At 36.5% G+C, this 25,475-nt stretch overlaps 1 long non-coding RNA gene and 1 pseudogene across 2 annotated transcripts; both read right to left on the reverse strand.

Annotated features, from left to right (window-relative positions):
• Positions 1–2,201: 2,201 nt before the first annotated feature.
• Positions 2,202–7,099, reverse strand: LOC137464598 (uncharacterized). 2 transcript variants are annotated; one of them, XR_010994299.1, is made up of 4 exons: positions 7,026–7,099; positions 4,627–4,825; positions 4,171–4,268; positions 2,202–2,357 (listed from the first exon to the last, which is right to left on the reverse strand). It is a non-coding gene; the product is annotated as an uncharacterized lncRNA (long non-coding RNA). The 2 variants fall into 2 exon arrangements; XR_010994298.1 differs by lacking the exon at positions 7,026–7,099 and having other exon boundaries at positions 2,207–2,357; positions 4,627–5,016.
• A 338-nt stretch (positions 7,100–7,437) lies between these two features.
• On the reverse strand, positions 7,438–24,405 carry LOC137465336 (long-chain fatty acid transport protein 6-like; annotated as a pseudogene).
• Positions 24,406–25,475: the final 1,070 nt, after the last annotated feature.

Here is a 25,475-nt window from a genome sequence, read left to right on the forward strand (position 1 = left end):
TCTTCCGTGAAGGGTTCAGGGACAGCTTACTTCCAACGAGCTAGGGAAACTGAGGGGTTTTTATAGGGTACAGGGGTTTTGAGAAATGGTCCAATGGTGCCGGTCAGGGTACAAATTGACCTATTGTCTTACAGGAAGATAACAGAGGGTCTGAGGCGCGGGAAAAGGGTTCTTTTGCTAGTCAGCATGACTATGCATTTTCTCTGCTCTTAGGCAGCTAATCTCCAGAGGGGCCTAGCAGGCCTATCTGCTGCAACAACGCTCTGCAAAGACTTGACTGATTTTGTGGTATTGGCTCTATTCTGATTTCCTACTGCTAAACTTAATTTAAAACATTAAACCTGACAAAGTTAAATGCCTTCTTGTCTTATTTATCTGTATAAGGAGTTTCTATACAGCAATTATTAAAATGTCAATTCATGAACAAGTTGTTCTGCACACAATAGTTGGTGTATTCGAGCAGAAGTGGTATATAAATAAATCGCCTTTCAAATGTTGTTTACATTAAGAGAAGAGTTTAAGACAGACTGTTCTCAAGCATTGTTATTACTTATATGGTGTTTTCAATGTAGTGAACATTTTGTTTTAGTTCCCACACTGAAAAGAACCACTTTTTAGTTCTTGTTGGAAGGAAGTTAAAAAATCTCAGGTGGAAAACATAATAGAGCCCCATAGTTCTCTGTTTTTTTGCATCCTCATCCCCGTGCCTCTGCTATTCTTTTAGAATCAAGTAGAAGATACTGACAACAGAAAATCAGTCTGTCTGATTTGCACAAAACCAGCCAACCATAATTGCAAGTCATATTAGGAAAAAAACTACGTATGGACTTCTGAAGTTTTTTCAAGAATGATTTTGGTTTTAATCCAATATTGCATGAGAATTTCAAATATTTGTTTGTCACTCTTGATTAGGGTGACCTCTTTCTCAGGACCTAGAGAAGGGAATTAATTTTCTTCCAAACAGAAAATTGTGAGTTTAGCATTCATCTGAATGATATATACTGTACTCCCCTAAGACATTTTATAAAGTAACAACAATTTTTTCTCATTTTTAATTTTTTAAAATAAAATTGAATTTATCTCCTTTAATAAAAATTCACACATGTATAAATATTAGTTAATTAGTACTGCTAGTAACTTTGGCTCCTCCTCAGTTACCTAAAAAAAGATTTAGTCAGAGAACATATAAATGCAAACATTAATCAATTTAATGGTTTAATCAATTCCACATATATAAACCTTAGAGCGCTGTATAGATTTGCTCAATATAGTGGAACTGTAAAGACACATCTGTTCCAAAAGCTTTTCCCAGAAGACACCACTTATGTCCTGAAGCACCATAGATAGTATAACCTATGCTTACTGCATGTGAAGGTACATTTACTTAGTACATTAATCTGTTACTGAAAAAAAAGGTTTTCTCAATCTCTAAATTCTTAAAATTGTGCCTTTAAGACAATTTATCAGTATTTAAGGAAAGGTAAAACTGTCAAATATCTCTTATCACCCCCTAACAGTAGAAAAGTGTGAGCTACAAACTTTCAGACGATGTAATGTGGAGCCTTTTCCTACCCTTTGCAGTCCATGCTCTCCTGCCTGGTTGCAGACCAGCCTGTGGGCTGTTCACAAGGGGTATAATGCTTGTACTTTTAAAGTGGATGTTAAAAAAGAATTGTATCCCAGTTCTGCTTTTGTACTTTAAAACATGTGAGTGCATTTTAATTCTCATATTAGGAAATCTCCATAAAACTTTTATCTTACTATCTGTTGTAAATAATCCGATATTTCTTTGGTGCCTCCTCAGTAACAGTGGATAATAATCACTTCAAGAACAACCACATCAGGAAAAGGTTTGAAATGGATCATGTCACCCTGTTATAAGACACTCTCATGAGTAAGGCTACACGTTTCCTTAGTCTTCTATTGACTAGAAGAAAACACTGGTTAAAGAACTTTGAAGCAAAATCCAACAGCCAAATTATTAATCCCATCTAGGATTCTTAGGTATGGATGGATCCATAAAACAAATAGAAGTTTAATTCATCATATATTTGCTAAAGTTCATCATAATAAGAATCATAGGAACAGTAATTTAGGCTACTATTTCCTTTTGTTTTCAATTATTGAAACTGTTTGTAAAATGCACTCTGCATTACATGGTTGAAGAGACCAATTTTCAAGTTAGACAGAAGATAAATACAGGTGGGAGACACCTGATTGTCTTGCCATAATTCTCACAAAGAGTGGTTGGGCATAACTTGGAAGGAAGTCCTCAGCACTCTTATAAAGTCTTTCTCCATTAAAGTTGGGGTAATGTTTAAGCACAATAGCTGCCATCCCTGTTCTTCCTTCATAATCTAAAAAAATTGAAAAATAGTATGACAAGTAAGAGTATATGTTAATGTTTTATAACATTTGGGGGGATTTAGTAATATTCAGAACAAATAAATTGATATTGTGAAATATCCATCCTGTTTTCTCAGACATCACTCAGTATAAAGTATATGATATTTTATTTATAAGGTATATGATATTTTATTTACTTTACTTATTTTATTTATACATGGTATTGAAGAACTTTAAGTTATTTTCAGTGTGTTCATTCAATTAAAAAAAGTCACTCATGTCTTTTTATTGGGAATTCTCTGTAGCTGGAAACTGCCTGCTAGGTTTTATTCCTACCTGAACACTGGTAACATAATAGCGTAATTAAATCAGAGGGAGCATTAATTAAAAAAAAAAAACTGAATGCACTGACACAAAGACTAATGCAATAGAAGGATAGAGACATGTATGAGACTGTACTTGTTCTATATAAAGTTAAATGCCTATTGTACACTATAAAGGCAGTGCTGAATGCTTTGCTCTCTATTCCACAGAAAAATGTGTGACAAAAAAGGTGACTCCTATACATTATATTTGACATGCAAACTGAAACAAAACCCTTTTCAAAAATATGTACCAGACATAGTTCCTGAATTCTATTTATTGAAACACAAGTAAAAATTTTAAGTGGAGAAAATATGTAAGTTGGAAGAAATCAGCTGCCACAGTTAAATCTTTTCTGGAAAAAAGAACAGCTTTGAGGTCTGCCTAAAGGCACTGGAAAGAAAAAATATGGGTATTCCTTTTCCTGAAAATGAATCTGCTATTCCTGAACTGGTGATATGCTGTGAAGTTTGTTATGGCAATATTTGAGACTCAAGTCAATATAGAAATATGAAAGACTATGCTATCTGGATGTTATTGGCGCTACAAACAAAAACTGATGTGAATCTTGAGGCATTCCTATTGTACTAATTACTGCCTGAGGTAGCAATAACCTTTTCAAGGAGCTCCCATCAGCTCCAACTGTAGATGATGAGAGATGCTTTGAACACTAGATTACAGTTTTATTTGCATGCACTGCATGACTGCCACCTGCTGATCAACCATTCAGATGATGGCCTTTTAATTTTATTTTTATGTATTATTTCTTTGAACCCATTGTGTTTCCCATCTCTCAGTGCTGTCTCTTGACAGCTTCTTCATGTGACTAGTTTCTTTTAATACTAGACTTTATTTGCCTTCAAAGGAAATGATGAACAGTTACTCAGCACCACAAAAAGTTTGTTTTCCCCAACCTGTTCCTTCAATGGCTGCATATTCTGAGAAATTTTTAAATTTTGTGATTTGGTTTCCTACAGCTTTTCAGCATGATATTGTATATTTTTATGAAGCATCATATATGATGGAGAACATTCCAATTATGAAAAAGTATATATGTTCTTGGACAGTACTCATAAGATAGTAGTTTCAGACGTTATCTTTTAATATACTCTATCTTACCATTTTTCAGATGAAAACCTGTAGCCTAATGCAGTTCAACCTGTAGTATTATGCAGTTCATAACTTTGTATTTCTCATTTCATATTTCTCACTTCTGCATTACAATTTTTAATTTACCCAAATTTTTTTTCCATTCATTACAAAATTTCAGCATGTCATGTTTCTTGAATGCAGCATTTTGCTGAAACTGAAATTTCAAAACAATGTAGAAAAGCCTGAATTGCCAAGCTGAAACCACTTATATCCTTACAAGTACTTGTGCATGCAATTGCAAGACAGAAAAGTTACAGTAAGAAATTACTATCTTCATTTTATATTCTTAAACTATAGGGAATGTCTTACTTTTTACGCATACACCATAAATGTTAACTTCTTGGACAAAATCCATCATACCAATGATCTCTGCAACTTCTTAAGTGGCAACATTTTCTCTTTTCCACCTGTTGAAAATATTTCTTATATTAATATAGATACTAACTTTCTTTTTTTTATTCTATATGTGACAGAGGACTACTATTAATGTGGGCTACATTCTTAACTGAAGAATGTAGATATACAGACAAATCTTTTTCTGGTTTTGTACCATCTTATTTGAGATCCCAGTGATACAAGAAGTGCCAAATTTGAAAAATTCTAATATGTTGGAGTGAAGTTTGGTGGACTTGATTCCTATCCTTAGTGTTTTTGTTTAAACAAAGTTGACATTCTTCATGTTTCAGTCTGACCTGTGTCATCCAGTCCTGTGTATGTGTGATTTCTTCCAAGCTCCCTGGATTTACTCTTGACTTCGTGCTATACCTGAAAGTGTCTCCCACCTGGTCAGTGAAGTAGAGGAGCCCATCCTCATCCACCACTAGGAGGTCCCCTGTGTCAAGATACACATCTCCTTCCACAAACACATTATGCAGGAATCTCTTCTCTGAGGCTCCTTTATTTCCAATATATCCAGAAAATGGGCCATCCTCAGTAACTTTAAAAACTAGAAGACCAGGTTTACCTGCAGGCCATGAAAAGGGGATGCAAATAAACATATATAGAGTGAGCTATTAAGACCATAAATTATCATGTTAAAAATCCTTTGGAAAACCACATTGGTTTTATGTGTCTTATTGCTACATTACCTTAGTTCTTCCCTGAACAGAAGAAACAAGTGAGTGGGAAAAGGAAGATAATTTTACTTCCTTCTCTTCCAAAAATCTGGACCACAGGGAAGAGATTTTTGGAGTGTATTCTACATCACTTACCCGGTAAAAGCATTTACCTGTTGAAAAGATGATTTATCATCATTTGGAAAGGGTGATGGTAGTAAAACAATATACGTAGAGTCAATATGTATACTACCTAAGATCTTTGAGGGCTTTGAGGTTTTCCAGAGGATAGGGGTGCTACTGCCCTAGCATTGATGTGCTGGTGTGACAAAACAAGTTGTAAGCCACAATGTGTCTGGGCCCTGATCATCAAGGAGTCGCTGGGGTCTGAAGCATATCCATACTGGGCATCACTCCTTGTTGCTGCCTAAGTCCTATTTATAACAAGGACAAAACTTCTATTGACTTCACTGGAATAGATCCAGAATACCCTTTAAACATGTTTTTTTTTAAATGATTCTTTATCTGTGATAAGTAGTGGCTTTTTTCTCAATGTGCTCCTGAGGTTAAAAGATAATTCCATCTTCAAAAATCTTTTATTATACTCCTTCAACAGGTGTAAAAAGATGTTTACAAGCAAATAATTTTCTTCACAGCTATATTTCTGCATCCTAAATTTAATCCTCTTCATTTTTTTTGAAGACTCAATATAGAAAATGGAATGAAAGCTCACACCATCTTTCAGAAGAGGAGCTGGCATTGCTGCAAATACAATGCATACTTTATAATAAAAGAACAACCAAACAAAATGTTCAATTTAAAAAAGGAGTTGCTCTAACCCCAAGTCAAGTTGCTCTAACCCCAAGTTATTTTACAGGAGGATCCTCTAGTCTTTTGTGAATTTACTGTCATTACTATCTCAAATTGCATCAAGTGACAGTGCCAGAGTTATCTAAAAAATATGTGTAACAACCTGCAAAATTTTTCTAGTTGTGTCATGAAACTGGGAATTTTATCAATTTCACTGAGAAACCAATAATTTTTGGTCCAGTTTCTAATGTAACTGTAGTGAGGAATCAAGCTCTTTTCAAGAAAAAAAAAATCTTTTTCTTGATTTGGATATTATCAGCAAATCATATCCTATCAGAAAGAATAGAAGATTGCTACTTTTTTTGCAGTACTACGACCAGAATATGTTATGTTATGTTTATTATATTATCAAAGATAAGCAATAATAATCACTGATTTGATGACTAGTACTACTGTGTGTCATTGAGATCTGACATTATCATAACCTATTATAATTTAGGTCATCTGTACAAGCCTCTCTTCTACTTTCAGGAATTTTATCTCTATGATAATTTAATCTACATACTAAACTAGTGATGTTAAAGACCTTTCCCCCTGAATTGAAAACTTTGTCACAGATGGATTCATGCTTGTGTACACAGGCATATGAATATTTGATGTGGCTTCGATAAATGCAATGCTGTCTTTTGTGACACTCAGTTTCCAGGATTTTTCTCAAACATATTCTCAGCTACCTTATTTCAATCTGGGATATTCAGTTCTTTGAGGTGGAGTATTCAATTTTAAGTAGGAGTTTGGGAAGTCTGAGCAACTATAGGTACTAAATAGATAAATCTGGTTTTGTCATTAATTATAAAAATATGATCCATAATTTGAATTTTTTCTGTTCTTCCTCAGAATTTTAACTCTGAAACTTAGAAAGCATCTTTAAACATCTGGTCTCAGAGCACAACATGTCTGGGAATTACTGTATCTTCTTTCTTTTTTTAAAAAAGAAACACTAAAAGATCTGATTTTTCCAGGAATAGGAACAAGTACTTCTCAAGTGAGAATAAAAATATTATGGGTCCCCAATATTATTAATGTTCTTTTATGATTGTAATTTTTTATTTTGGGTTGCTTTATAAATATTTGTATATATTATTGCATATATTAGCAACAGATCCCTGTTTGCATCTATTTTCCTGTTTTTTCTAATTTCAAGTTCTAGGTGTATGTCAAAAATCTGTTGCTTACAGAAGTATCATAATCTAAATTAAGGTATCTGTTAGTTAATAGATAACTAATATTTTTCCTGACCTATGGGTGCTTTGTTATACCTTCCATTTTCACCTTTTATAAGTTCTTCTTTCCAGACATCACATTTCAACAACACAAAAGAACATAGAAACTAAAAAAAAAGGGCATATGATATGCATACTTAAAACCACCTCTTTCTTATTAATTTTATAGCTTTGATAAACATTGCTTTGAATTAATGAATAGTCCCTATTGACTTTTGAAAACTTGAGACAGCCTGAAATAAATTGACAGTATTCTAAGATGCAATTGTCAAAGTGTTTATATCATGGTGAGCAACACTAAGTATACATACACAGGTAAGTGTTCATCTCCTTTACTGATGAAAAGAAGCCCATTGTCTTAAAGAAGGGTCAGATTAAAATCATTTTTATGAAGGATAAAGTGCATTGATCAAATTGTCAGTTTTGCTTTAAAACTGACGTCCATTTCTAATATCGCTAGAATGCAAATCAAGATGATCCTCTGACAAAAAAAAAAAAAAAAAAATCCAAAATACTTTTACAGACATCTCAAAAATTACCCCAGAGAGTTGCAAGTGGAATCTTAGAACTTAATGACGTAATGAGTCTTTCCTACCTCAGTCCTCCATGGTTAAGATTGCTAGAAGATTGAAAGTCTTGCAGAGTTGTTATCCTGGTCATGCCAAGGCATTTTTGACATCTCAGATTAAAAGCAGAAATCATTTGGAAGTCATTAATCTGGTCTTGATATTAACTGATCTGAATCTTTAGTATTGTTTGAATAGTATTTTATTGTAGTTATTTTATTTAGTATTTTATTGTAGTATAATGTTCATGATTCAGAGAAAGTGTACAAATTGGAAAAGCATTTGAGACTGTCAGGGAGTTTTTATGGTAAAAACACTGAGAGTTTCAACAGTGGCTGTATATGTAAGTGTATAGCTTAGATATTTTGAGATTAATAATTCTCTCCTTTATTTGCTGATAAATTTGATTTTTTTTTTTTATTTTGCTAATGTTATTTCAGACAAAGTGTGACGCTAGTTTTAATGAGTGGACATGCAGTCAAAGAGCAAATTTATGTAAGTTTGCTTTGGAATACCTATCTCCTGATTCATACTAAAAGTCAAATCAAAATTAGTTTCTGGCCTCATCATCTATTATATGAGGGTTTTAAGGATGATAAGTAAATGTTAACAATAATCATCATTAATCAGTCCTGTGGGTAGTCACATCTAAACATTTTGGTTTTTTTGTTTTTTTGTTTTTTTTTTTTTTTTAATATATTCTGGGGGAAAAGCTGGGTACAAAAGCTTCTATGTACTCATTGTGTATATTTACTGTGGCTTCAAACTATATGTACAGAGAATAGAGTTAAGGAAGGGGCTATTAATAAGGCTTCTGTTTTAATGAACCAATTATTATTATTGTATCTGGAAAGAAGGAAGCATTTTCTTCCATCCTGTTCTTTGTAATTTCCACCTTTCCCATGCCTTTAAAATTTATTTTTAAATTATTGTATGGTTAATTGGTTAATTGGTTGGCTGATTTGATAACCTATACCTTTGAGAAGATGCCAGCAATGGCCCACAGCTCCTATTTTATTAATGCAGTTCAGGAAACCAAGACTTCCTTCTGTGGACCCATAGAACTCAAATATTTTAATTGGGCCAAACCTCATCAGAAATTCTTTCCATACAGAAGGTCTGATACCATTTCCAAGAGCAATGCGCACTTCATGAACTCTGTCCTCTTTTTTCTGTGAACAGACAAAAAGATACATTCTTTGTCTGGGAAAAGTGGGTCTAAATACCTAAAATTGATCTAGTACTTTCTAACAGAACAATTGTCATTTATGAACTGCCACCTTGATTAAAATACTTCACAGAATGTTTTGGGTTTTGGGGTTTTTTTTTTGTTTTTTTTTTTTTTTTTTTCTTTCTTTTTTTTTTTTTTTTTTTTCTTTCTTTCTTTAAAATGAAACAGAAAAGCATAAGAAATCTTAGTCCAAGGTTGAGGAGGTTTTGCAGGGTGAAAACTTAATTTCTGTAATTGTTTGAATTTTCACTTATGAACTCTATAATAAGGATGTATATTACAGAGTTTAAAAGGTTTTAACTGTAAAAAAATAGGTTTTAAGGAAGTACCATTTCCATAGAATGGAAGTTCCTTTCCCACCAAAAAGAGTTTTCCTGTATCAACAAAATTGTGCCTTAGAAAACACTTGTGATACACTAAGGCCGATTCTTTTTGTAATGATACTTTGTAGAAAATTTTGGACATCTGCCATGTTCCTTATGGAACCTGAAAAAAACAGCAGAATAACTCAAAGCTGCTTAAAATACCTCGTATTATTAGGTTCAATTTTAATCTTAAATCCAGATTCATCAAAAGATTATTATAAAATCTGCAGTCAAAATGTAGTTGCTAATGTGTTATTGTTACATGTTAGTGATGTAATTATTGTGGTAAACTATTCAAAAGTTTACTTACATAAGTGCTTTCTGCATAGGAGCAGACTGCTCAGCCCCCTGTCTATAGGACTGTGGTCAAGACTCTCAGAAACCCTCACTTTTTTGGAGTTATAGTTGGGATTGAGTAATTAAGTTACTGTTATGGCTAAATGTCAGCAGAAAATAAACTTATTTCAGGTCAACAGGAATGGTTTCTTCAGATCAAATAAATGCCTTTTTGTTTTGTTGCAGCATTATTCTAATCTTTAAAATTATGTAAAATTATGTTTGATTTCTAAACAATATTAAGGCGATTTAAAGATGGAACTTTGCCTTGTAATTTCACTGGAATGTTTTAGCAGAGTTTCAAACTTTTGACTATAAAAACGTTCACATAAAATTGTTTTGTGAACTATGTATTAGCAGATAACTTCACTTGATCCAGAACTGCATTTTATGGCAGATCAATTATTTGCCATGATAGGAGCAACCATAATGCAGACTAAATCTCACTGTGAAATACAAGAGTCAAATAGGAGTTTGATATTCCCTGCTTCTGCCTAATCAGATGTGTTTTCTTTTGCAATTTTAATGGTAAATCTGAAGGAATAAATGTTTTGATCACATGTATGTAATCCAACTCATTTTTAAATCAGCTGGGAGGCTGACTGGGAGACTTCATTCATGCGTAATGTTTTCCCTTCTTCAGCACTTTGTCTTCAGGATTAAATGACAGATTTAGATTTTTCCCCAATATATTTTGTGATACTATAAAACTTGAAGTAAAACTCAAGAGTTTGAGAGATTACAAGCAATAGGAAAAACTGTTATTCTTACCTTGGTTCACACCTGGTTCAACAATCTGCAGCATTTCCCTGAACTACCTTGAATTTTAAATGTCTTTATTTAAAAGTTACATGGTTCCCTTTAAAAACATTCTTTGACATACTTTCTCAGTATTTTGTTACCTTCTATGGGCTTAATATCTACTTCTGATAGGTACATGAGGCTGGTTATCTTGCAGCAGATGTAATTAATCACAGAGTTTCTTTCACATGAAGAAATCCCCAAGAGCCTCCTAGTTTCCAAACCCATGTTCTTTCTCAAATTGTGAGACCTGGGCATACTCAGGGAAAAGAGGGAAGGACAGACACCCTGCGTATACGCCAACAGGTCTCTCACGTTCAGTCCTAGTCCTGAACCACACCAGACCTATTACCCTGCATGAGTTTCTTTCAGTGTAGATGAACCTATGTGGTACAGTAGAGGTTACATGTTATATATCCCTTCAGTAATATCCTAACTCCTAAGCATAAAATTAAAAAAAATGACCAAGGTTTCCCAAAAAATTAACCAAGCTGTCATTGAGAAATGAGAGTTGCAACTTAAGTTGCAAGTTAAGTATTTTCAAGCTTAAGTTAAGTATTTTCAGACTTATTTGTCACTGTTTGGTGACATTTTACTTTGTTCCAAACCTGATCATGATTTAGTTGTCATGATCTTTAGGACTGTTATCTCAGGGGCAACCAAGATTTTGCACCACACTGTTAGTACTTTGGCTTCCTACAGATATATCCATCATCATATATACAGGCATGGAAGAAAATGTGCCTGTGGAAGATCCCTAATAAAAAGATTTATACTAATAAAAACTAATTTATCAGTTTCAAAGTTAAAAATTAACTATCATCTATTAAATGCTGAACATAATAGGCCTCTCTTGATAAATAACTACTTTGGAACAGAGCACTGAAATTCTTTAATCATTCAATCTGGTTCAGACTCTGGTTTGGTCATTGTGTATGATTAAGCTTTTACAGCTTATACCTTTTCCTGACTGACCTGTGACTTGCTGGTCACTCAGATGAAAAGCCAACAAGCCTGGCTTTGCAGAGGCACTTCTGTGAGTGTCAGGGTATAAGTGTCCTATCCTGTCAGGCTTGTTCCTTTGTCACCACTTCATTTGCTGGTGTAAACTTGATTGCTATTGGTAATAGCAAGGGTCACGAGACCTAAATTCTGTATACACTGTAAAAACCTACCAAACATTGAAAATACTATACTATTCAGAAATGGGTGAATATATCTGACTTTCAGATTTGCTATATCTTAAAGCTGCATTTGCAAATGGAACTTACACAGGGCTGACTGCAGAGATAGCGGCAGAGTTTTCCTATATATAAAAACATGGTAACACTGTATTTCCTACAGTCATTCCAAAACTGTCTTGCAGAAAATTTCTTCTTCAAAACACAGGTTGCTCCTCTGTGATGAAAACAGAAAAGAAATTTCAAAATAACCTTTAAAATAAACCCCTTGTCTTCTACCACTATTGTAACAAACAAAAAAAAAAATGTCATTCTCTTAATTCAGTTAATGATAAATTCAGCTAATTAATTAAATTGTAAGCTATTTTCAACAGGATCTGTCTGTTAAATGAACCTTGCACAATTAAGCCTTGCTTCTTTTTCTGAGTAGTAACTAAAAACTTAGAGTAGCAGAAGCAACAGAAGAAAAACTTTTAATGATCTTCCATTATTAGGAACAGGTCACAGCCTAAACATATTGTTTCTGTCAAGATCATGAACTGGTTTAACTCTGAAAAAAGAATATCTTGGAATAGGGGAAATGATATTTCACAGCTTATCTGTTTGTGTGACAAGTGGTGGAAAGGAAATGGGCTGAGTCTTTGTTGTTTCCGATCCATTCCCCTTTTTCTGTTCCTTGACAACAGAGAATCAATACTATTTTTTTTTTCTGTGACCCTGATGTTCTTTTAGAGCTTTCCATTCCAAAAGCCACTTCATTCTACACCACTCATATCTACCACCCCATCCCTTCCTAAGTGCTGTCAGTCAAGAATTTACGAATTTCCCTGTTTCTATCCTTTCAAAAATTTGTTTTTGCCCAAGCCCTGTTTGTCCTGTGTGAGGCTTCCCAGGGCCCTCCAAGTTTTGAATGCCTTCTAGTCCACTTTTCCCAGCTTGCCTGTTCCTCCCTGATCTTGAAACCTCTCATAGCTCTTCAGCCTCATCCTCCTCAAAGCTTTGTCATTCAAATCCCAGACTCCGAGGTCTCTATCTGAACACCTAAGAAAGCTGTTACCCTAAATTTTCTGCTCCAAGAAAATTCACTACTTCAAACTCTTCATACACTCATTTTCCCATCCCTTTTGTGTTTCTATTAGGCAGAAGCAGTCTTGCCAGCAGTTACTGTAAGTCAGCATGCCTGCCTGCCTTGTTCCTGAATAAACAAAACACTGAAATGTATTTTAAAACACTCCAGTTATATACTTAGCATGTCAAAACCCAACACCTGGGCAAGACTCTAACAACAGAAAAGAAGGATGTACTTGGGAAATATCTGGTTGCTAGCTCTCTACAAATAATTCCTATTATCAAATTTAGAAGGGGAGATTTTGTCCTTTTTCCTGTTTTTCACTTTAATATGATGAATCTAACTCTATATGTCTTACTCAAATAAGAGACTGAAAAAGCTCTACAACATATTTAGTCAATCTTTTTCTGAAGGTTAGGCTTACACAATGCATTTATAGCTTCTGACACGAAAAATCAAGCCTCAGATGCCTGTGTGAATGCCTTCACAGACTCTTGGCGTAAGGTAGAAATATGATTTCAGGTTAAACCTACAGAATATATGCAGTGGTGCTAACAATACATAGGTCTCAAGTAATTTTATGCTGGATATATACAACAATAAGTGTTTATTCTAAGCTTCAAAAACTATGCATATACCTTAGATATTGCCCGCAAATGGGTGAGGTGATAAAAATGATAAAACTACAAAAGTTTTTTGGTAAACATAGTATTTGAGTTACCAAGCAGTTATTCACTTAATACTAACATGTTATAGCCTTGTCAGGTTAATGAAACTTTACTAGAAGGTAAATATTACCTAACTGAATGCATCTACTGATGCCAAGAAGAGAAGCACTCATGTGGTGTAAGGGAAGAGTGACATACATAATATCCTGAGAAACTGCACCACACTGAGTAAATACTAAGGAAGCAACCAGAGTTCTGAGATGAGTGATGATAGCAGCTTTTGGAAAACCTGTCAAAGGGAAAGAGCAGATAACTATAAATTAATAATTAGTAATTTTGCTGTAAGTAGAATATGTTGGGAATGTACAGGGAGAATTGTCTTCTGAGTCTTCATCCTATGCTTCGCTGTTTTACGAGTATATCTCCTTAGTCTCTCAGCTCCTTCACTCTTTCTGTCTATTCAATGATAGAATTATAGAGTGGTTAGGGTTGGAAGGGATAATGATAGTGTAACATAATGTAGTCCCAACCCCCCTGCCGTGTCTGTTTCATCTGGGGGACGATGCCCTTCACAGCCAACTCTGTGTGTGTAGGCCAACTCTGAATACAGGTTTCCCTTGCCAGAAAGCAAGAATGGGAAAACTTCTGGAGAGCCACTGTGTCACTCAGCTTCTACTTGCAATAGAAATAACTTCTACAAAGTTGTTTGGATTGACTAGTGGATGGATTTCCCCATTCTTTCACGCTAAAAATAACTCCCATTTCAGAATCAAAAGCAGAGGTTCCACTGTTCTTCCTTTCTGAGCAACTCTTAGAGACTGACTTTATTTGCTTTATATTCAATAAATTAATTTCAGCCATGGAGTATCTGTGTAGAAATTCAGTAACTGAAAATACACCCTTCTTAACCTATGGCAAAAATGGTTTAAAGTATACTATGCTTCTAAATAAATTAATCCTCCCTGTCTTGACTTAGAAATTCAAGTTCTGTCTTTTTGTGTCTTGTTGCTTAATTTATACTGCCTTAATTTTCAGAGGTGAAGCTGTACTTTGTTCGTACATATCCTCACCTATACTTCCTGATGTGAGGACATACAGAGCTGTGTTTCTTGTGTCAGTGACAGCTCATAGTTGAGGTGGAACAGGATTATCAGACACCTTGTCTAGTTTGTCTGGTAGGGTGTGAACCTGCTGGAAAGGAGAACTGATGCTCATCAGCCAGACAGCAACATTTTTTTCCAAGAGATTTCTTTCTCTATCGATCCCAAACAATCTGCCAAGTTAAAACAAACAAACAAAACATGGTCATTATTAAAATAAATACAACTGCAGACCCGATTACTAGCACTGAAATTATATGTCATACCACTGTATAAACCTACTGCAGCCATAGGAGGGCTAACCTGCATGCTGGACAGTGAAAAAATCATCATGATGTTTAATTTCCCTATATTTCTCGTGTGGCTTTAATTGTAATTGACAGAACACCATGAACCTAGTTGGTGATGCTCGTACATAGGATTTAATCCAATCACATTAGTTCCGAAACTTGGTATATATATCAAATAACAAACCTCATAGATTCATATGGAATTATGGTAGTACTGCCAGCCTGTATAAAAGATGGTAAAACAGAAGTAGGAAGTTAAATAAATTACCTAGTATTGCATAATATGCCATAAACAGGGACAAAACTGCAGCTTGTTGTGCTGCAATCTTTGCTCCAAGCAATGCTACCTTGGGATCACTACTTATAGTAGTTATAAAGTAACATAAATTTTTATAGAGGTATTTTGAGCAGAAGGAAATCACAACTACAAAGGGAATCTGTGTTTTCCTGCAGTCAGCGAACTTTTATATAAACCATATAAATGAAGAAATAAATGAAATTATGCTAAAGTATGCTAAAGTATCTCCCAAGGCTGTTTTCTTGCTGATGCATGATTATTACTCCTGGTACCTTGTCCAGTACTTGGAGAGTTTCAGATTTAAGCTTTTATTCTACTAATTAATTGTATGGGGCTTATTTTGTTCTTATACCCTTGAAATTTAAACCCTTTTACCCTTGAAATTATCTCTTTTCTCTCCCCTTTTAGACAACACTATCTCTTTCACTACTTTTCCCCTCCTTTTCTTCCCTCTTTTTAAGTGTGTGTATATATAAAGAGATTGCAGCTCTGAAGGGCTGTGATTTTCTATGTTTGATAAAAGCAGGAAACAGTAGAAAATGAGCAGTAAGTGAAACAGAACACATAACTTACCTTCTTCTATGACCAGTGCTTTTGCTGTGCATGTATTAATGCATTGCAGGAGAGATTTGAGTGGATATTGATGTTGCGAAAGGCCACGATGAAACCCAGCTTGGCTAGCCTGAACCAGACATAGATGAAGTCAGGTCCATTACCCATCAGCAGGGCCACAGTGTCACCTTTTTTAAGATTTCCATACTGCAGGAAGGCCTGTGCTACCCTGTTACTCCTCCTGTCCACATCCTGGTAAGCGTACACCGTCCCTTCACAGATAACGAATGGCTTGTGGGGATTTTTTTCCAGTGTCTGCCTGAAAAGGTCAATTATGGAGAGAATTCCACTTTTTGACCACTTTTTTACTGTTGCCTTTGTCCTCTTCCACCTCAAGAAATAGATCAGGTCTGCCCAGAAATAGGGGAGAAAGATCTTCAGAGAGACACACAGCACCACTATTCCTCCGGCAACTGTTGAAATCCACGTGCATAGCATGCTTGGAGCAGGGCAATAATAGATTTAGTGATCTCAGACATATAAAATACATACATTATAATAATTAACACTGAGTTTTAAGACAAAGACTGGAAATTAACAAACTAATTCCAGGAGTTAATTTGAGAACTGTTAAAAATACCTTATTGGCATTTACTAGAATAAAAAGATCCCCGAGAGTACAAAAAAGAAGGAGTTAAGGGTAAATAAAGGATTGTGCAAGATTTTTAACTTGTAATCAAAACTATGTCTAGATTTTTTACTGTCCCATGGCAAATCCTGAAGTAGGTGAAAACAAAAAGGCCAAGCATATACTATCATATGTATAATATCAAAGTATGTTATGTACAATACACCTGTAAAATGCACCAAATGTTGTTTTTTGCCGCCTAATTTGTATTTTCTGGTCTGATAGAATTTGAGACCATTTGAGACCAAAAGTTTGAACAGTCTGATCAACAAACTGAACATACACAAATTGCAGGCAGCATACTGTGAAACTTCTGCATCTTCTGAAGTTTTCACCATAGGATTTTCTGGCATTTGCAATAAATGGTGATTAATAACTTTGCAATATTTATATTATTTACATTATTTACAATAGCATCCTGCAATCTTAAACAAAATCGTGCACAAACACAAACTGAGGTTTGGAAACCAACCTTTATAGCATAACAATTATTAACTTCTGTAAAGTATTTCAGGCAAAAATTAATTGTCATATTTTCAAACAGTCATATGGGAGGACTTGTGAAGATCATGCAAGGTCCTTAAAATGTAATATATGTAGCATTGACCAGTCTCCTTTTTAAAGTTTCAGCCACGATTGCTACAAATATTTGAAATGTCTTATGTGACAATCTAGGATTCAGGAACACTTCAGCAGACTGAGAGGGTTTTATAAATGGGGTGACCTCCACTCTGTATTTTAGAAATATCTTACGGACAAGTTGTCCTTCTGTTATAATCCTCAAGCTTGTTTACATTTTAAGCAATATTCAATGAATATACTTGTAAAATTCAGTGGAATTACTGCAGAAAGCAATATCTTGTATGTACCATAAAGCATATGAAATGTGTTGGTAAAAGAGCAGCTTAAAAATGAAAGCATCAGGACATTAATTGCACATAAACATACAAATGAAGTTAAAGCATGTGAGGAAAAATGTTTTCATGTTCTAAACAAAAAATTCGAAACCCATCAATTTCTGAAGTCTTTAAGTTGTAAAGAGACATTCTTAGTTACCTTGAAAATGTCAGTTCTTCTTGATTACACTGTGTTGCCTATCAGGCCAAATGTCTTATCTTTCTATGTTAAGAAACAATTGAAGTAGCTGGAAATTTAGTCTTACAATAGATGTGCCATTAAAAGACCCTCTGTTTCAGCTCATATGGTTCCTTTACTGCCTTTCTCAGAATGTTGTTGTTTAACGGCCAAGGGCACAAACAGAAGACCTCCTGAGTGTCATGGTTTGTCTACGATTTGGAAACCTTTGCTCAGCTTTCTTTGCCACGTGCAAGCATGCAAGATTCACTGAAATGAATCACCCAGTAAATACAGCTTCAGGCAAAGACTAGGTTTCAGCCCTAGCTTTCTTTTAGCATTATTATATTATTTCTATTGCCAAAAATAGCAATGGTGTATAAATAAGAACTCAAAGTAAAAAAAAAAAAAAAATAGAGAGAAAAATAGGCAAGCTACAGGAAAATAATATATAGTCCTCAAAGTTGTGTCAGGATTTTGGTTCACCCTTTTCACACTTGAAAGTGATTGGAAAGGCCCACAAATACTTATTTTAGAATTGTTTGAGCGAAATACTCTTTATGGAGCAGAAAACAAAGAAAATGAAAGGGAAAATGTAGACCATATAGAGAAGGAGTGAATCTTAGGAAAAAGTGACTCTTAAGAAAGAGCATGATTCTCTCTGAGAGAGACTAGATTCCTACAGCCAGCTGTAGTGCAGAAATCATAATGTTGTCACCTGCTGTACACCTGGAATGAAAGGCTGATACTTGCTTTTGACTGCGGTATTCTGGCAATACAACCTAGCTTGCTTTTGATTATTGCTTATAAGGTTTCTCCAAATCATTCACAAAATGTACATGCACAGGAAATTAAATTACTGCTGCTCAGATCAATGAAATGTTTTCTCAAACTTAGACAAATTCAAAACACTTAGGAAAAAAATCACACACTGTGATAAGTACGTCTTGATTTTGCTGTAAATGCAAACCAGTTTCCACGGAGATATTAAATGCATGTTTAATTTGCAGTATAACCAAACCCTTTGTATCCTTCTCACAATATCAGCTACTAAGTTACTGTCAAGTTCTGGCATAGTTTGATTGTGTGATTGTGTTTGGGTTTTTTCAGAGGCTGTCTGTCAAAGTATGAAATCTGATGTTATCTCTGTTATCTGGGTTATCTTTTCTTTGCATTATTTTCACCAAGTTTCCATGAAGTGGAATTTTTGCATATTTATCGAGATTTTTTATCAGCATGGTCAGAAATAAACTTAGTCCAATAAGTCCATAAAGAATTATAGAATCATAGAATGGTTTGGGTTGGAAGGGATCTTACACATGACCTAATTCCAGCCTCCCTGCTATGGACCAGCTTGCACTGGACCAGGTTGCTCAGAGTTCCATCCAGCCTTGGATGCTCTAGGATATTTTCTCACGCTGTCTTTGGCAAATTTACTCTGAAGTCTTGGAAACCGCATTTGAACAATTATCTTAGAATAACTGAGTAATTCCTTTAGCCTTATTTTAATTAATGTGCAATCTGGTTATTTCCAGTCCTTAGTCTTAATCTGTTTATCTGTTGAGAGCATTCTATGCCACAGAAGTTTCCAATGGAAACTGACTGCTAGCTCTTCTCAGATGGAGCGCCCTTTTTCTTTGCCTGGCTCTTGCCTTATTCTGTTAGAGAAAAGGAAAACAGGACAACAGAGCTGCCACCTGAGATACAGGCTACAACATGTCTGCAGCTTTGCTTGCACAAGAAGGTAACTCTGGGAGGCAAGGAATGTACTGGAGAGAGCAATAGCACAACACTCATTAAGTTGTTTAAAGACCCAGCAAGACTATCCAGACATGTTCTCCAGTCCCAGGGGAATGTAAACAGCCCTCTATGCCTTCATGCCCTAGCTCTCAAAGGCATCTGAGATGTCTCTGAAATACCTGAGAAAAAACGACTTTCAGTAACTGCCCTCACAGTTAATGTTACAATGACCTTAAAAGTGCTTACAAGACTTTCTCTCATATGAGCTTTGGAAGGTGGAAATAATATTTTAAAATACTTAGTGTTTTGAACAATTGTCACACAACCTCTGCTTTGAAATTTGGAAGCAAAAAACTTCAATTTAATTAATTACTTAATTGGTCACCAAACAATAGTTTTGGTTTGTCATGGCTTTTTGGTTCCACAGGGTCAGAATGCAGGGAAAAGCAGGGTTTTGTTTACTTACTCTCTCTGCTTTGTTCGTCTTTTTTTTTTTTTTTTCTTTTCAGCTGTTTCTCTGCAATCATAAGGATTGAAAACATTTCCTTTTAATGAGAACTGATATTCTTAAGTATCTATTAAGTATTCTTAACTATCTCTTTAGAAAATGAAATAAAATTCAAAAGGAAGTAGTCAGTGGTATCAAAATACACAATGGACTATTTTTCATTATTTTCTGGCAACCACATGAATAATGACAAACAGGGAAGGTTTCTAAATACAGGGAGCCCAAATATTTACCAAGAAGTATGGGAAGAATTCTGTCTTCCAAGTAATCCATCAGCTTTTTCAGTGAAACAACATGCTACCTTGGCTAAAAGCAATCTAACCAATAGGCAGCAAAATCTGAGTTTTGAAGCTCACTGTACTATATAATTAGTAGGAATAGACTGAAATGTTTCTCTGAAGCAGAATTTCAGAAAATTTTAATGCAAGCAAAAAAAATCTCTAAATTGCCTTCTGATGCATGCAGTGGACATTGTCTTATGTAAAATAAGAAATTATCTATAAAAGAAACGCCAACATTATAATTCAGCTGATTTTATACCCAGTTCTTTTTCCAGCATCTGAATGATAAAGGAAAACATTTGCTTACCAACCTTTTTTTCTGTGTATGTTGATTAACGTCCTGTAGGCAATTAGATAGTTTCTGCCTCTGTGTATCACTTGTAGGAAGGTTGCATGGTTTTTCCGAAAACATCCTTTTTATCTGAGCAGATGTTCTCTTAAGCTTCACACCTAGAGTGTGTCACTGGTGACTGCGTGCCTATATATGTGCAGGTAAAGACTCCTTTCTGTCCCCTGGATATCACAGGTCCCCAGTTCTGTAGCTCCTTGCTTTGCAGTCTTGAAGCATGTGAGTGAAAGGGAATCAGACATTGTAGTTTGGAGCAAAGTGTATTTGCTCTCTGTATTGAGAGTTAATTGTTAAAAGATTAAGAATTATGTGCTGCTGATTTATATGCTTAAAAGTATTATAAGCAGCAAGACAGAGTACCAAGGGAAGGGACTAATCTGTGGAAATTACTGTTTCAGTGCAATAGAAGCAACTTAGTGATATTTCCATATGCTCCTAAATACAGTCTATAGAGTGCACAGTAAACATGTCTGTATCATTTGTCTGACATTGTCATGTAGTCTATGCAACAGGAGCAAAAGCCTTTTACTATTAACACATTTTTAAGTTTAGCCATACAAATATCAGAGGACATTCTTTTTATACAATGTAAATGCTGAACAAGGACCCTGTATTATGTGGCACTGGCGGCCTACTTGATTGAGGAAGTAGATAAGATTACATTAATGAAAACATACACACTGTTGACTGGCAGTTCAAATCATGTGGACCAACCTCTTATTTTTTGAAACTCAAAAGTACAAGCTAAACGGCTTTTTAAAAGGTTGTTGACTACATGTGGATTGCCTGATTCCTGTTTGTGTATTTTAAAATTTTTACAAGACATATCTTTTATATATGTATAAATATTTCCTGAGGCATAATTATGGCATTCAGTTATAAGAAAATCTATAGGACATTCCTTTTCTCTGTCTTTTTTTTTTTTTTTTTAATGCATAATAGCTCACATTATTTAATTTTATTAGAATGCATTATTTAAGGTTATGGACGTCGTTTCATTCACATACTGCATACATATTTTATTTTGGTTACTCCATTTGGAGGACATAATTTTGAGCTGGTCATACAGTACCCTGGCACTTTATGGAAAGATTGGACTATGGTCCTGACTGGAGAAAAAGATTAAAGACACTGTAAAGGGAAGAAGATTACTATGGAGGAGATAGACTGAAAACATGACTCTTCTGTTAGAGAAGAAGAAGAAGATGAAGAAAATAGCTTGGAGTAAGGGTCAAGCAGAGGGAAGATTTGGCTTCTTTCTAATAACAGAGTAGTGTTTTGTAATTTTGTTACTGTTTTTGTTTCCTTGTGAATGAATTATTTTAAAGGTGGTAGTTTTTATCACTGAAGACAAGCACAATATTGGGAAGTAAAAAGTAAGGTCAAGAAGACAGACGAGTTTCAGCTGAAAAAGAATCAGCAGAAGAGAAAGAAAGTATTTTTTCTGTAGCATAATGGCTATGAGTCTTTCCTAGCAGTCCTAGATTTCAGTCATTTGCCTAGGAACAGAAGCTGGACTTGTATCATACATTCCAGTATGTGTCCTGCAGATGACTAACAAGCATAAGTAAAGCAGAATTGTACCACCTTCCTTACTTTCCTATTTAATATCTCTAAAATGAAATTATTAGACTAGATTCTTAACTTAAATTCTTTCACTGAATCAAACAAAGGCTGAGCTTGGAAGGGATCTCTGGATGTCATCTTGTCAAGGTTTTCTGGTTCAGCAGAGACAGCTAGAGCCACTTACCCAGAATAATGTCCAATCTGCTCTTCAATATTCTTTCTCCTGTCACAAGACACTGCTGGAAAGAGCCTGGCTCCATCTTCTTTGCAGCATCCTTTTTAGGACCTTTAAGTTCAGGCCTTTTTACAGATTGATCAGATCCTCTCTGAGCCTTCTAGTCTCCAGGCTGAACCATCCCAGCTTGCTCAGCCTATCCTCAAAGAAGAGATGCTTCTTTCCCTGATGATCTTCATGGCACTTTGCTGGACTCTGTCCAGCATGTGTAGCTGTCTTGCGCTGGGAAGCTCAGAATCAAATGCAGTGCTCCAGGTAAAGGATCAGCTTCTTCATCTTGCTGGCAAAACTCCTAAAGCAGTCCAGAACATCATTAGTGGCAAGGGCACATTGCTGGCTTATGATCAACTTGGTGCCTGGCACGACCTCCAGGGCTTTATCTGCAAAACTGGTGTCCTGCTGAATAGCTGCATGTGTAGGTGCCTGGGAAGGCCTGTCCTCAGGGGCAGGACTTTGTGCTTCCCCCTTGCTGAACTTTTTGGGCTCCTGGCCTGGCCCTGGGGGTGCTGCAGAGAGAAGCACCACATTATGACTCTATGTAGGAGGAATCTGATTGCTGCTATGATGCCTCAGGTTTTAGCTTTTATATTTTTCAGATTCTGTTCTGCTTTAGTGTGTAAATCTAGGATTCATATTAGGGGATAATAAGCTCTCTCCACAGAAGAGGTAGACAAAACAATTCCTTCTCTAGATGGGGACCAAGGACAGGTGATCCAGATCTGAGGCCCAAGAGCCTAAACAATGGTGGACTGAAGAGAGAAAACAAGAAGGATGGGACTTCATGGGCTAAAGCTAATTGGACAATTAGCTCCAATATACTAATGGACCAAAACTTATAAAAGTGTGAGACCCCGGGACCTGTCATCCATTTTGTGGCCATTTTGGATTGTGCTGCGCAAAGTGGATCTATTGAGGCCACTTAATAAATACCTACTTTATTTAGCTCTGCCTAGTATCTATTCTAGGTCAGCCTTCACAAGACACCAGCTATAGCAAGTTTGCACGAAGAAATGCAGGCTGGTAGGACAGCAGAACCCCAGGATGTGAGGGCAGAGGGTGTGGTGAGGATAAGGACAGGCCTGGAGTGATTAGCACTGGAACACAGGCTGACCCTGAAGACCTCTGTCTGGGGCAGAGATGCAGGTCTGAAGCGGGGGAGCATTTGCCTTTGGGGGAACAATAAAATCATACCTGGCAAATGTAGAAGGACCCAGCAGCATTAACATGCCACTCCTCCTGGCCAGGAGCTGCATCCCTTCACCCCTTCTCCCATATTACTCATCCATAGGGGCCAGCAACACATGAGGAAGCAGAGGCCATGCACCAGGAAAAGGGGGAGAAAGCACAGATGGGGTTAGCAATGCCAGTAGCATTAATACTAAGATTCTATATTTTTCATCCATTTAATTTTCTTGTTAGACTACTGACAGCTTTCTGATAGACTTGTGGGCTGGCAAATATTCCAGTTGCTGGTCAGCTCCTAGCTCCATTTTCATCATTATTTGGGGCGTCCTTCCAGTACTGCTGGTGAGTTGGCCTCTTGCAGGACTGGAAAGAGCCTAGCGAGCTTCTGGCCTGCTAGCTGAATGGCCTCTATCCCAGCTGGAAGAGGAGGAATTTGGCATGGCCTGCCCTGGATCTGCATGAGGCAATAGCTTCTTGCTGTAGGTGGGAATACGGGCACTGGGGGACTGCTGGCACATCCATGAAGAGCAGCGGCTGAAGTGCTGGAGCACTCCTCTTCAGCTCCAGCAGGGCTGCTGGAAGGGGCCGGACCAAGTGTGAGGGACCCCCTTGGTGAGGCAGCAGGATGGGGGTCATCAGGGGGCTGCCCTCCTGCTCCTCAGCAGCATGGCTGTCCTCCAGGTCCAGCAGATGGTGGCTCTCCCTGCTGCACTGCTGCACTGCAACATTGGTGAGGTTGTACAAACATGTGGTTGTACAACCATGACATGTGGTTTTTGAGGCTGAACTTCATGCTGGATCAAGAAACCTATGTTCAGCCCAAAGCAGCACAGGGCGAGCATTACAAAGTCCTCCACTACATGCAAGTGTTGACTCTCAAAGGTCAGTCTCAGTTTCTGATGTACCCAGAGAAGAAAGGACTGGAGGAAAGCTGGGTGATCACGGAAAAGGGATGCCCAGGTGTCACGATCCGCTTATTGCGGGGCGTCGTGATGGTTCTTTTCACCGATCCCAAAAGTGCAAAAAAGGCAAACAACAAGGGACTATCAGTTAATCACAACAAATGCACCTTTATTAGGGGTCAAGACAGTAAATGCGATAGTGGGGATCAGAAAGGAGATAAAAGGATAGAGAGAGAGAGAGACAAGAGGGGTATGGGAATAGCTACCAACACAGGCGAGATCCTCAGTGGTCCGGACGATGGGGATCCGTCTGTCGTGTCGGGGGAGTCTCCGAAGTTCTGGTCGACTCAGGGGTCCAGTTATAGTCCACAGAGGAAAGAGGGGGGAACAAGTGTAACAATGAAAGTCCATTGTAATCGCCACGAGGGAACAGGTGAGTCCACACCAAAGCAAGACGAATACAATGAAGAATAAGTCCATTGAAATTACTGAAGGGAAACAGGTCTTGTCATTAGTGGTCAGACCACCAATTTCCCCTCCTCCCTATAGTAGGGGTCTCAGTCTCAGTCCTTGGGAGGAGGGTTCTCATTCTTTATTTGTCACAGTGGTAACAAGGCAGATGAGGGGTCTTCAATGAAGGACCACGGGAGTCACCCCAAAAGTTCATTCGGCTTAAGAACGGAGATTAGAAGCAGGCTGCACATCAGGCTGTCCCATGCTGGGTCCATGTCAGGTCTTTGCCAAGTCCTTGCCAACTCCTTGCCAAGTTCTTGCCAGGCCTTGTTCGGAGCAGCTAGCATGATGGTTCAGTGGTTCCACCTGCACTGTGTCCTGTTCTAAGCTGGAACTGCAGTGGGGGAAGGGATTCTTTCTTGTGGCAATCGGAAGGCAGAATGGAGAACAAGGGGCTTCAGATGGGCTCTTACGCCACCCCGTGACTGACGATTGCCCTCGAAAGATCTTCATCAGCAGGATTTCATGGGGTCGTTGTGGAGTCTTCAGGACTCGTCAAGTGTTGGCAGCACATCCCAGGGAAAAGAGAAGAGAAAAAGGAAAGGAAAGAGAAAACAGGAAAACTAAAACAATCACAACATATTAGTAAGCAAATTATAATTAAATAATAAGCATTAATTAAATCAGTAATAGTTAAACAATAAATTGTTTAGATGATAATCAGTATTATTCAATTAAACAATAAATTGATCAAATAGTAAACCAGTATAATCAATATTAAACAATAAAGTAATAAACCTAGTATAATCGATATTACTCAGTACAATTTTATAATCAATAAACAAAAATAATTAAAACAGTGATTAGAACAAATCATAGGAGAAAATTATGTAAAACATATCTTCTAACCTTACAATCTCCTTGTGTCTACAGTCCTGGGAACATCTATAGTGTAAAGGATGTTGGCCAAGTGGTGTGCATTAATTATAGATGTCAATTTTGTTAACCGTTTCATCATTCTCCAATTC

The sequence above is a fragment of the Anomalospiza imberbis genome, chromosome Z, assembly GCF_031753505.1.
Source record: "Anomalospiza imberbis isolate Cuckoo-Finch-1a 21T00152 chromosome Z, ASM3175350v1, whole genome shotgun sequence".
Lineage (NCBI taxonomy): Eukaryota > Metazoa > Chordata > Aves > Passeriformes > Viduidae > Anomalospiza > Anomalospiza imberbis.